The sequence below is a fragment of the Stegostoma tigrinum genome, chromosome 19 (genome assembly GCF_030684315.1).
Source record: "Stegostoma tigrinum isolate sSteTig4 chromosome 19, sSteTig4.hap1, whole genome shotgun sequence".
Classification (NCBI taxonomy): Eukaryota; Metazoa; Chordata; class Chondrichthyes; order Orectolobiformes; family Stegostomatidae; genus Stegostoma; species Stegostoma tigrinum.
The window spans coordinates 3,323,962-3,335,596 of NC_081372.1; positions in this window are offsets into that span (position 1 = coordinate 3,323,962).

Genomic DNA, 11,635 nt, shown 5'->3' on the forward strand with positions numbered 1-11,635 from the left:
TGAACACAGGCATTGGTGGATGGGTTAGTAAGTTTGCAGATGACACTAAAGTCAGTGAAGTGGTGGACAGTGTGGAAGAATGTTACAGGTTGCAGGGAGACTTGGATAAAGTGCAGAATTGGGCTGAAAGGTGGCAAATGGAGTTTAATACAGACAAATGTGAGGTGATTCATTTTGGGAGGAATAATAGGAAGGCAGAATACTGGGTCAATGGAAAGATTCTTGGTAGTGTGGATGTGCAGATGGATCTTGGTGTCCATGTACATAGATCCCTGAAAGCTGCCACCCAGGTTAATAGTGCTGTTAAGAAGGCTTACGGTGTTTTAGGTTTTATTGGTAGAGGGATTGAGTTCCAGAGCCGTGATGTCATGCTGCAACTGTACAAAACTAGTGCGGCCTATTTTGGAATATTGTGTGCAGTTCTGGTCGCTCCATTACAGGAAGGATGTGGAAGCTTTGGAAAAGGTCCAGAGGAGATTTACCAGGATGTTGCCTGGTCTGGAGCGCAGGCCCTATGAAGAAAGGCTGAGGGACTTGGGTTGGTTCTCATTGGAGAGAAGGAGGTTAAGAGGGAATTTAATAGAGACAAGATCATCAGAGGATTGGATATGGTGGACAGTGAGAGTCTTTTTCCGAAGATGATGATGTCAGCTTGTAAAAGGGGGCATGGCTACAAATTTAGGGGTGATAGATTTAAGACAGATGTCAGAGGCAGGTTCTTTACTCAGAGAGTGGTAAGGGCGTGGAATGCCCTGCCCGCCAATGTAGTTAACTCAGCCACATTAGGGGCATTTAAACAGTCCTTGGATAAGCAGATGGATGATGACGGGATAGTGTGGGGGGAGGGGCTTAGATTAGCTCACAGGTCGGCGCAACATCGAGGGCCGAAGGGCCTGTTCTGCGCTGTATTGTTCTATGTTCTATTCTAATGGGTGTGCAGGGATGGAGTGACCTGACAGTTTCTGGCCAGGATTTGTCCTGACACCCAGATCTTAGACAGTAGCAGGATATACCGAGAACAGTTATCACTCAGGAGAAGATGATGGGGAAACATGAGGGAGGAGCTGGTCAGAGTTGATTGGAAGGGGAGCCTAGCAGGGAACCTGGTGGAACAGCAATGGGGAGATTTTCTGGGAGTAATTCGAGAGGAACAGCAGAAATTCATCCCAAGGAGAAAGAAACACACTAAGGGGAGGATGAGGCAGCCATGAATGGCAAGGGAGGTCAGGGACAGTGTAAAAGCAAAAGTCTAAGTACAGTGTCTTCACAATGTGGTGAAGATCAGTGGGAAGCCGGAGGATTGGGAAGTCTTTAAGAAAAGCAGCAGAGGATAACAAAAAAAAACAAGGAGTGGGGAGAAAATCAAATATGAGAGTAGGCCAGCTAGTAATATAAAAGAAGATTGCAAGAGTCTTCTTCAGTTATTTAGATTATAAGAGGGAGGCAAGAACGGAGAGTGAATCACTGGAGGATGAGGCTGGGGAAGTAGTAATGGGGAACAAAGAAATGGTGGAGGAACTGAAGAGGAACTTTCCATCAGTTTTCACAGGGGAAGGCACCAGCAACGTATCAGAACTTTATGAGAGTCAGGGGATAGAGGTGCGTAGTGGCCATCACTGAGGAGAAGGTGCTGGGGAAACTGAAAGGTCTGAAGGTGGATAAACCACCTGGGCCAGATGGACTACACCCCAGGGGTCCGAAGATAATCGCTGAGGGGATTGTAGAGGCATTGGTGGTGATCTTTCAAGAATCATTAGACACAGGTAGGGTCCCAGAGGACTGGAAAATGGATAAAATCACACCCCTGGTTAAGAGGGGAGGGAGATAGAACTCGGGAAACTATAGGCTAGTTAGCCTGACCTTGGCTGTCAGTATGATTTTAGAATCCATTAATTGATGAGATTGCGGAGTACTTTGGAAGTGCTTGGTAAAATAAGGCTGAGTTAGCATGACTTCGTCAAGGGAGGTCATACCTGACAAATTAGCTAGAATTCTTTCAGGAGGCAATGAGCAGGTTAGGCAGAGGAGAACCAATGGACATAGCCTATTTGGATTTCGAGAAGGCCTTTGACAAGGTGCCACACAGGAGACTGCTGAATAAGATGCTGTTAGGGTCCAGGTACTGACATGGATAGAGGATTAACTGACTAGCAGGAAGCAAAGAATGGGGATAAAGGGGTCTTTTACAGGATAGCTGCCAGTGACGAGCAGAGTTCTGCACGGGTCAGTTTTGGGACCACAATTAATCATGTTATATATTAACTGTCTGATTGAAGGAACTGAGGGTATTGTTGCTACGTTTGGGTATGGCATAATGATAGGTGGAGGGACAGTAGTGTTGAGGGGGTGGGGAGGCTGCAGAAGGACGTGGGCGGGCTCGGGGAGTGGGCAAGGAAGTGGCAGGTGGTATACAATGTGGGGAAGTGTGAGGTTATGCACTTTATTCTTTGAATGGAGGCATGGACTATTTCCTGAACGGATTTGATTTAAGTGGAAATCTGGGTTTAGAATCTAAATTTATCAAGGATGGAGATGAAATATGTTTTGCTACATTTACAGCTGTGATGTTCATGTGCCCAAAAGATTTTTGGACATTGATGATACAGAGTGTGGCTACTGGTGACAGTTAGCTCTGTTGGTTGAATGGCTAGTTTATGATGCAGAGTGGTATGGGATCATTTCCTCCCACAGCTGAAGTTACCATCCTTCTCTCTCTCTCCCATCGTCTGAGGCGTGGTCCCCCTCAGATTAACCCACCACCAGTCATCTCTCTCCAATGGGACAGCTGCCTTATTGTCTGGTAGGACAAGGGTGGCATTACCTTTACTCTTTTATAGCAATGAATGATTACATGAAGTTTTGAACAGATATTTCAAAGTGAAAGGAATTCCTTATTTTTCAAATCAAGGAGGTAAACCCAACAAAGATGTGAGAGATACTGAAGTGATAGGATTAGGGTCAGATACTGGAGCAAGTTGGTTATTAGTGTTGGTCATAAGTGCAATAATGCGTCATGTGAATTGTTTTTATTTTGGGAATGAAACGACCTGGCAGGTTCAAAAAATTGGGCCTCACTGAGGTTGGAGGTGAAATAAATTGAGCCACAAGCAGTGGAACTGACAGAATTGTTTCCTCATTGTATTGTGTCTTGACCTCACGCCCACAGAATTAGACAGGAGGAGGAAGAATCTATGAAAAAAGGAAATGATGTGGAAATTCAGTTATCCGATGCCACTTTTGTCAATGACATTCTGTTCATTTTGAAGTGTCAGTGTCTTTGCCAGTCAGAACAGATACTCTTGCTGAAAAATCAAACGGTACACATGGGAAAAGCTACGTGGCACAGAAGGAATAAATGTTAAGACCATACATTTGCTACAAGTTACAACGCAACACAAGGAGTATGGGGGAGACGAATATTTCTATGCAGTGCACCATCAATGTTTTTCAGTTCTGAGGAAGGGTCACAGGACCTGAAACGTTAACTCTGACTTTCTCCTCACTGATGCTGCCAGACCTGCTGAGCTTTTCCAGCAACTTTGCTTTTGATCCTGATTTACAGCATCCGCAGTTCTTTTGGTTTTAAATCAATATTCTTCCAGTGTGGAGCCTGACAAGCATGCCGTGACTTTCTTATAAGGGCAGAAAGTCCTATTAGTTCCAAGAGAAGAATTGGGACAGAAACAAACATCCAGAGGAAGATTTTATTGGGCCTCCAAGATTCATGATGGCATGAGAACTGAAGATCCAGGGCAGAGGGTGAATTGGGCGCTGTCGTAAAAACCATTGTGAATGGTACATGAACCTACCCCTGGTTCAAAGCAAACAACCAAAACCACACACCTTTCCGGACATCCACAGAAGGAGTAATATCTCCCCTTTCACCGCTTCCTTCCCCGGAATCCATGGGCCCATACATAGCATCCAGGTGAAAGAACACAGCTCCCACCCCTACATCCTCCTGTAACAACACAGCTCCAACCCCCACATCCCCCTGTAACAACACAGCTCCAACCCCCACATCCCCCTGTAACAACACAGCTCCAACCCCTACATCCCCCTGTAACAACACAGCTCCAACCCCTATATCCCCCTGTAACAACACAGCACCAACCCCCACATTCTCCTGTAACAACACAGCTCCAACCACTACATCCCTCTGCAACAAAAGAGCTCCAAACCCTACATCCTTCTCAAACAACACAGCTCCAACCCCTACATCCCCCTGTAACAACACAGCTCCAACCCCTACATCCCCCTGTAACAACACAGCTCCAACCCCTACATCCCCCTGTAACAACACAGCTCCAACCCCTACATCCGCCTGTAAAAACACAGCTCCAATCCTGACATCACGATGTAATAGCACAGCACGAACCCCGACATTCCCCTGGAGCAACACAGCTCCAACCATTACATCCCACAGTCACAACACAGCTCCAACCCCTACATCGCCATGTAACAACACAGCTCCAACCGGTACATCCCCCTGTAACAACGCAGCTCCAACCACGACATCCCCCTGAAACAACACAGCTCCAACCAGTACGTCCCCCTGTAACAACGCAGCTCCAACCCCTACATCCCCCTCTAACAACACAGCTCCAACGCCTACATACCCCTGAACAACACAGCTCCAACCCTGACATCCCCCTGTAACAACACAGCTCCAAGGCCGACAGTCCCCTGAAACAACACAGCTGCAACCCCTACATTCTTCTGTAACAACACAGCTCCAACCCCTACATTCTCCTGTAACAACACAGCTCCACCCACTACATCCACCTGAAACAACACAGCTCCAACACCAACATCCTCCTGCAACAACCTCTAGATCTCCCTGTAACAACACAGCTCCAAGCCCAACAGTTCCCTGTAACAACACAGCTCCAACCCCTGCATCCCCCTGTAACAACACAGCTCCAACCCCTGCATCCCCCTGTAACAACACAGCTCCAACATGAACATCCCCCTGAAACAGCGCAGCTCCAACCCCTACATCATTCTGTGACAACGCAGCTCGAACCCCTACATCCCCCTGTACAAACACAGCTCCGACCCATACATCCTCTTCAAACAATACAGCTCCAACCCCTACATACTCCTGTAACAACACAGCTCCAACCCCTACGTCCCCCTGTAACAACACAGCACCAACCTCCACATCCACCTGTAACAACACAGCTCCAACCCCTACATCTTCATGGAACAACACAGCTCCAATTCCTACATGCCCCTGAAACAACACAGCTCCAACCCTGACAACCCCCTGTAGCAACACAGCTGCAACCACGACATTCCCCTGAAACAACACAGCTCCAACCCCTACATCCTCCTGTAACAACACAGCTCCAACCCATACATACTCCTGAAATGTCACAGCTCCAACCCCTACATCCTCCTGAAACAGCACAGCTCAAACCCCGACAACCGCCTGTAACAACACAGCTCCAACATCCTCATCCCCCGGAACGAGACAGATGCAACTCATAGATCCTCTTGTAACAACAGAGCTCCAAACCCTACATCCCCCTGAAACAACACAGCTCCAACTCCTCCATCCTACTGTAACAACACAGCTCCAACCACGACATTCTCCTGAAACAACACAGCTCCAACCCCTGCATCACCCAAGAGCAACTCAGCTCCAACCACTACATCCCCCTTGAACAACACAGCTCCAACCCCTACATCGCCCTGAAACAACACAGCCCCAACTTCCAGATCCCCCTGTAACAACAGAGCTCCAACCTGTACATCCCCGTGAAACAACACAGCTCCAACCCCCACAACCCCCTGTAACAACACAGCTCCAAACCCTACATCCCCCGTAACAATAAGGCTCCAACACCTACATCCCCCTGTGACAACACAGTTCCAACCAATACATCCCCCTGTATAAACACAGCTCCAACCCCTACATCCACCTGTAACAACACAGCACCAACCTCCAGATCCCCCTGTAACAACACAGCTCCAAACCCTACATCCCCCTGTAACAAAACAGCTCCAAACCCTACATCCCCCTGTAACAACACAGCTCCAACCCCGACATCCAACTGCAAAAACACAGCACCAACCTCTAGAACCCCTGTAACAACACTGCTCCAACCCCTACATCCCCCTGTAACAACGCAGCTCCAACCAGTACATCCCCCTGAAACAACACAGCTCCAACCCCTACATCCCCCTGTAACAGCACAGCTCCAACCCCTACATCCCCCTGTAACAGCACAGCTCCAACCCCTACAACGCCCTGTAACAACACAGCTCCATCGACGACATCCCCCGGAACGACACCGATCTAACTCATAGATCCTCTCGTAACAACAGAGCTCCAAACCCTGCATCCCCCTGTAACAGCACTGCTCCAACCCTGACAACCCCCTGTACCAACACAGCTCGAAGCACTACATCCCCCTTTAACAACACATCTCCAACTCCTCCATGCACTTTTAACAGCACAGCTCCAGCCCCGAAATCCTCCTGTAACAACACAGCTCCAACCCCTACAACCCCTGTAACAACACAGCTCAAAACCCTACATTCGCCTGTAACAACACAGCTCCAACCAGCACATTCTCCTGTAACAACACAGCTCCAACCCCTACATCCCCCTCTAGCAACACAGCTCCAACTCCTACATCCCCCTGTAACAACACAGCTCCAATCACTACATCGCCCAAGAACAACTCAGCTCCAAACCATACATCCCCCTGTAACATAAAGGCTCCAAACCCTACATCCCCCTGTAACAACAAGGCTCCAACCTCTACATCCCCCTGTAACAACACAGCTCCAAACCCTACATCCCCTGAAAACACACAGCTCCAACCCATACATACACCTGTTACATCTCAGCTCCAACCCCTACATCCTACTGAAACAGCACAGCTCCAACCCTGGCAACCCCATGTAACAACACAGCTCCAACATCTACATCATTCTGTGACAACACAGCTCAAACCGCTACATCATTCTGTGACAACACAGCTCCAACCTCTACATCCCCCTGTAACAACAGAGCTCCAAACTCTACATCCCCCTGTAAGGACACAGCTCGAACCACTACATCCTCCTGAAACAACACAGCTCAAACACCTACATCACCCTGTAACGACACAGCTCCAAACCCGACATCCCCCTGTACAGCACAGCTCCAACCTCGACTTCCCCCTGTAACAACACAGCTCCAACCACTACATCGCCCTGAAACAGCACAGCCCCAACTTCTACATCCCCCTGTAACAACAGAGCTCCAGCCTGTACATCCCCGTGAAACAACACAGCTCCAACCCCCACAACCCCCTGTAACAACACAGCTCCAAACCCTACATCCCCCTGTAACAATAAGGCTCCAACCCCTACATCACCCAAGAACAACACAGCTCCAACCACAAGATCCCCCTGTATAAACACAGCTCCAAACACTACATCCCCCTGTATAAACACAGCTCCAAACACTACATCCTCCTGTAACAACACAGCTCCAACCCCTACATCCCCCTGGAACAACACAGCTCCAACCCCTACATCCTACTGTAATAACACAGCCCCAACCTCTACATTACCCAGTAACAACACAGCTCCAACCCCTACAACAGCCTGGAACAACACAGGTCGAACCACTGCATCCCCCTGTAACAACACAGCTCCAACCCCTACATCCCCCTGTAACAACACAGCTCCAACCCCTACATCCCCCTGTAACAACACAGCTCCAACCCCTACATCATTCTGTGACAACACAGATCAAACCCCTACATCCCCTTGTACAAACACAGCTCCAACATCGACATCCTCCTGTCACAACACAGCTCCAACCCCTACATTCTCCTGTCACAACACCGCTCCACCCACTACATACACCTGAAACAACACAGCTCCACCCACTACATCCCCCTGTAACAACACAGCTCCAACATCTACATCCCCCTGTAACAACACAGCTCCAACATCTACATCCCCCTGTAACAACACAGCCCCAACATCTACATCCCCCTGTAACAACACAGCTCCAAACACTACATCATTCTGTGACAACACAGATCGAACCCCTACATCCCCCTGTAACAACACAGCTCCAACCCCTACATTCTCCTGTTACAACACAGCTCCAACCCCTACATTCTCCTGTTACAACACAGCTCCACCCACTACTTCCACCTGGAACAACAGAGCTCCAACACCAACATCCTCCTGCAACAACACAGCTCCAACCTCTAGATCTCCCTGTAACAACACATCTCCAAGCCCGACAGTCCCCTGGAACAACACAGCTCCAACCACGACATCCCCCTGAAACAGCGCAACTCCAACCCCTACATCCCCCTGCGACAACACTGCACCAACCTCTAGATCCCCGGTAACAACACAGCTCCAACCTCTACATCCCCCTGTAACAACACAGCTCCAACCCCGACATCCCCCTGTAACAACACAGCTCCAAACCCTACATCCCCCTGTACAGCACAGCTCCAACCCCTACATTCCCCTGTAACAACATAGCACCAAAATCTAGATCCCCCTGTAACAACACAGCTCCAAACCCGACATCACCCTGTACAGGACTGCTCCAAACCCTACATCCCCCTGTACAGCACAGCTCCAACCTCTACATCCCCCTGTAACAACACAGCCCCAAACCCGACATCACCATGTACAGGACTGCTCCAAACCCTACATCCCCCGGTAACAACACAGCACCAAAATCTAGTTCCACCTGTAACAACACAGCTCCAACCCCTACATCCCCCTGTAACAACACAGCTCCAACCCCTACATCCCCCTGTAACAACACAGCTCCAACCTCTACATCCCCCTGTAACAACACAGCTCCAACCCCCACATTCTCCTGTAACAACACAGCTCCAACCCCTACATCCCCCTGTAACAACACAGCACCAACCTCTAGATCCCCGGTAACAACACAGCTCCAACCTCTACATCCTCCTGTAACAACACAGCTCCAAATCCTACATCCCCCTGTAACAACACAGCACCAACCTCTAGATCCCCGGTAACAACACAGCTCCAACCCCCACATTCTCCTGTAACAACACAGCACCAACCTCTAGATCCCCGGTAACAACACAGCTCCACCCTCTACATCCCCCTGTAATAACAGAGCTCCAAACTCTACATCCCCCTGTAAAGACACAGCTCGAACCACTACATCCTCCTGAAACAACACAGCTCAAACACTTACATCCCCCTGTAACAACACAGCTCCAAACCCTACATCCCCGTGTACAGCACAGCTCCAACCCCTACATTCTCCTGTAACAACACAGCTCCAACCCCTACATCCCCCTGTAACAACACAGCACCAACCTCTAGATCCCCGGTAACAACACAGCTCCAACCCCTACATCCCCCTGTAACAACACAGCACCAACCTCTAGATCCCCGGTAACAACACAGCTCCACCCTCTACATCCCCCTGTAATAACAGAGCTCCAAACTCTACATCCCCCTGTAAAGACACAGCTCGAACCACTACATCCTCCTGAAACAACACAGCTCAAACACTTACATCCCCCTGTAACAACACAGCTCCAAACCCTACATCCCCGTGTACAGCACAGCTCCAACCCCTACATTCCCCTGTAACAACACAGCACCAAAATCTAGATCCCCCTGTAACAACACAGCTCCAACCTCTATATTCCCCTGTGACAACAGAGCTCCAACCTCTACATCCCCCTGTAACGACACAGCTCCAAACCCTACATCCCCCTGTAACAACACAGCTCCAACCACTACATCATTCTGTGACAACACAGATCGAACCCCGACATCCCCTTGTACTAACACAGCTCCAACCCATACATCCTCGTCAAACAACACAGCTCAAACACCTACATCCTACTGTAACAACACAGCTCCAACCCCTACATCCCCCTGGAACAACACAGCTCCAACATCCTCATCCCCCTGTAACAACACAGCTCCAACCCCTACATCCCCCTGGAACAACACAGCTCCAACATCCTCATCCCCCTGTAACAACACAGCACCAACGTCTACATCCCCCTGGAACAACACAGCTCCAACATCCTCATCCCCCTGTAACAACACAGCACCAACGTCTACATCCCCCTGGAACAACACAGCTCCAACATCTACATCCCCCTGTAACAACACAGCTCCAAACACTACATCATTCTGTGACAACACAGATCGAACCCCTACATCCCACTGTAACAACACAGCTCCAACCCCTACATTCTCCTGTTACAACACAGCTCCACCCACTACTTCCACCTGGAACAACAGAGCTCCAACACCGACATCCTCCTGCAACAACACAGCTCCAACCTCTAGATCTCCCTGTAACAACACATCTCCAAGCCCGACAGTCCCCTGGAACAACACAGCTCCAACCACGACATCCCCCTGAAACAGCGCAACTCCAACCCCTACATCCCCCTGCGACAACACTGCACCAACCTCTAGATCCACGGTAACAACACAGCTCCAACCTCTACATCCCCTTGTAACAACACAGCTCCAAACCCTACATCCCCCTGTACAGCACAGCTCCAACCCCTACATTCCCCTGTAACAACATAGCACCAAAATCTAGATCCCCCTGTAACAACACAGCTCCAAACCCGACATCACCCTGTACAGGACTGCTCCAAACCCTACATCCCCCTGTACAGCACAGCTCCAACCTCTGCATTCCCCTGTAACAACAGAGCTCCAACCTCTACATCCCCCTGTAACGACACAGCTCCAAACCCGACATCACCCTGTACAGGACTGCTCCAATCCCTACATCCTCCTGTAACAACACAGCTCCAACCACTACATCCCCCTGAAACAACACAGCTCCAACCCATACATACACCTGTTACATCACAGTCAAACCCCTACATCCCCCTGTAACAACACAGCTCCAAACACTACATCATTCTGTGACAACACAGCTCCAACCCCTACATCCCCCTGTAACAACACAGCACCAACCTCTCGATCCCCGGTAACAACACAGCTCCAACCTCTACATCCTCCTGTAACAACACAGCTCCAACCCCTACATCCCCCTGTAACAACACAGCACCAACCTCTAGATCCCCGGTAACAACACAGCTCCACCCTCTACATCCCCCTGTAATAACAGAGCTCCAAACTCTACATCCCCCTGTAACGACACAGCTCGAACCACTACATCCTCCTGAAACAACACAGCTCAAACACTTACATCCCCCTGTAACAACACAGCTCCAAACCCTACATCCCCGTGTACAGCACAGCTCCAACCCCTACATTCCCCTGTAACAACACAGCACCAAAATCTAGATCCCCCTGTAACAACACAGCTCCAACCTCTACATTCCCCTGTGACAACAGAGCTCCAACTCCTCCATCCCCCTGTAACAACACAGCTCCAACCACTACATTCTCCTGAAACAACACAGCTCCAACCCCTACATCCCACTGTGACAACACAGCTCCAACCCCTACATCACACAAGAACAACACAGCTCCATCCCCTACATCCCCCTCTAACAACACAGCTCCAACTCCTACATCCCCCGGTAACAACACAGATCCAACCACTACATCGCCCTGAAACAACACAGCTCCAACCCCTACATACCCCTGTAACAACACAGCTCCAAACTCT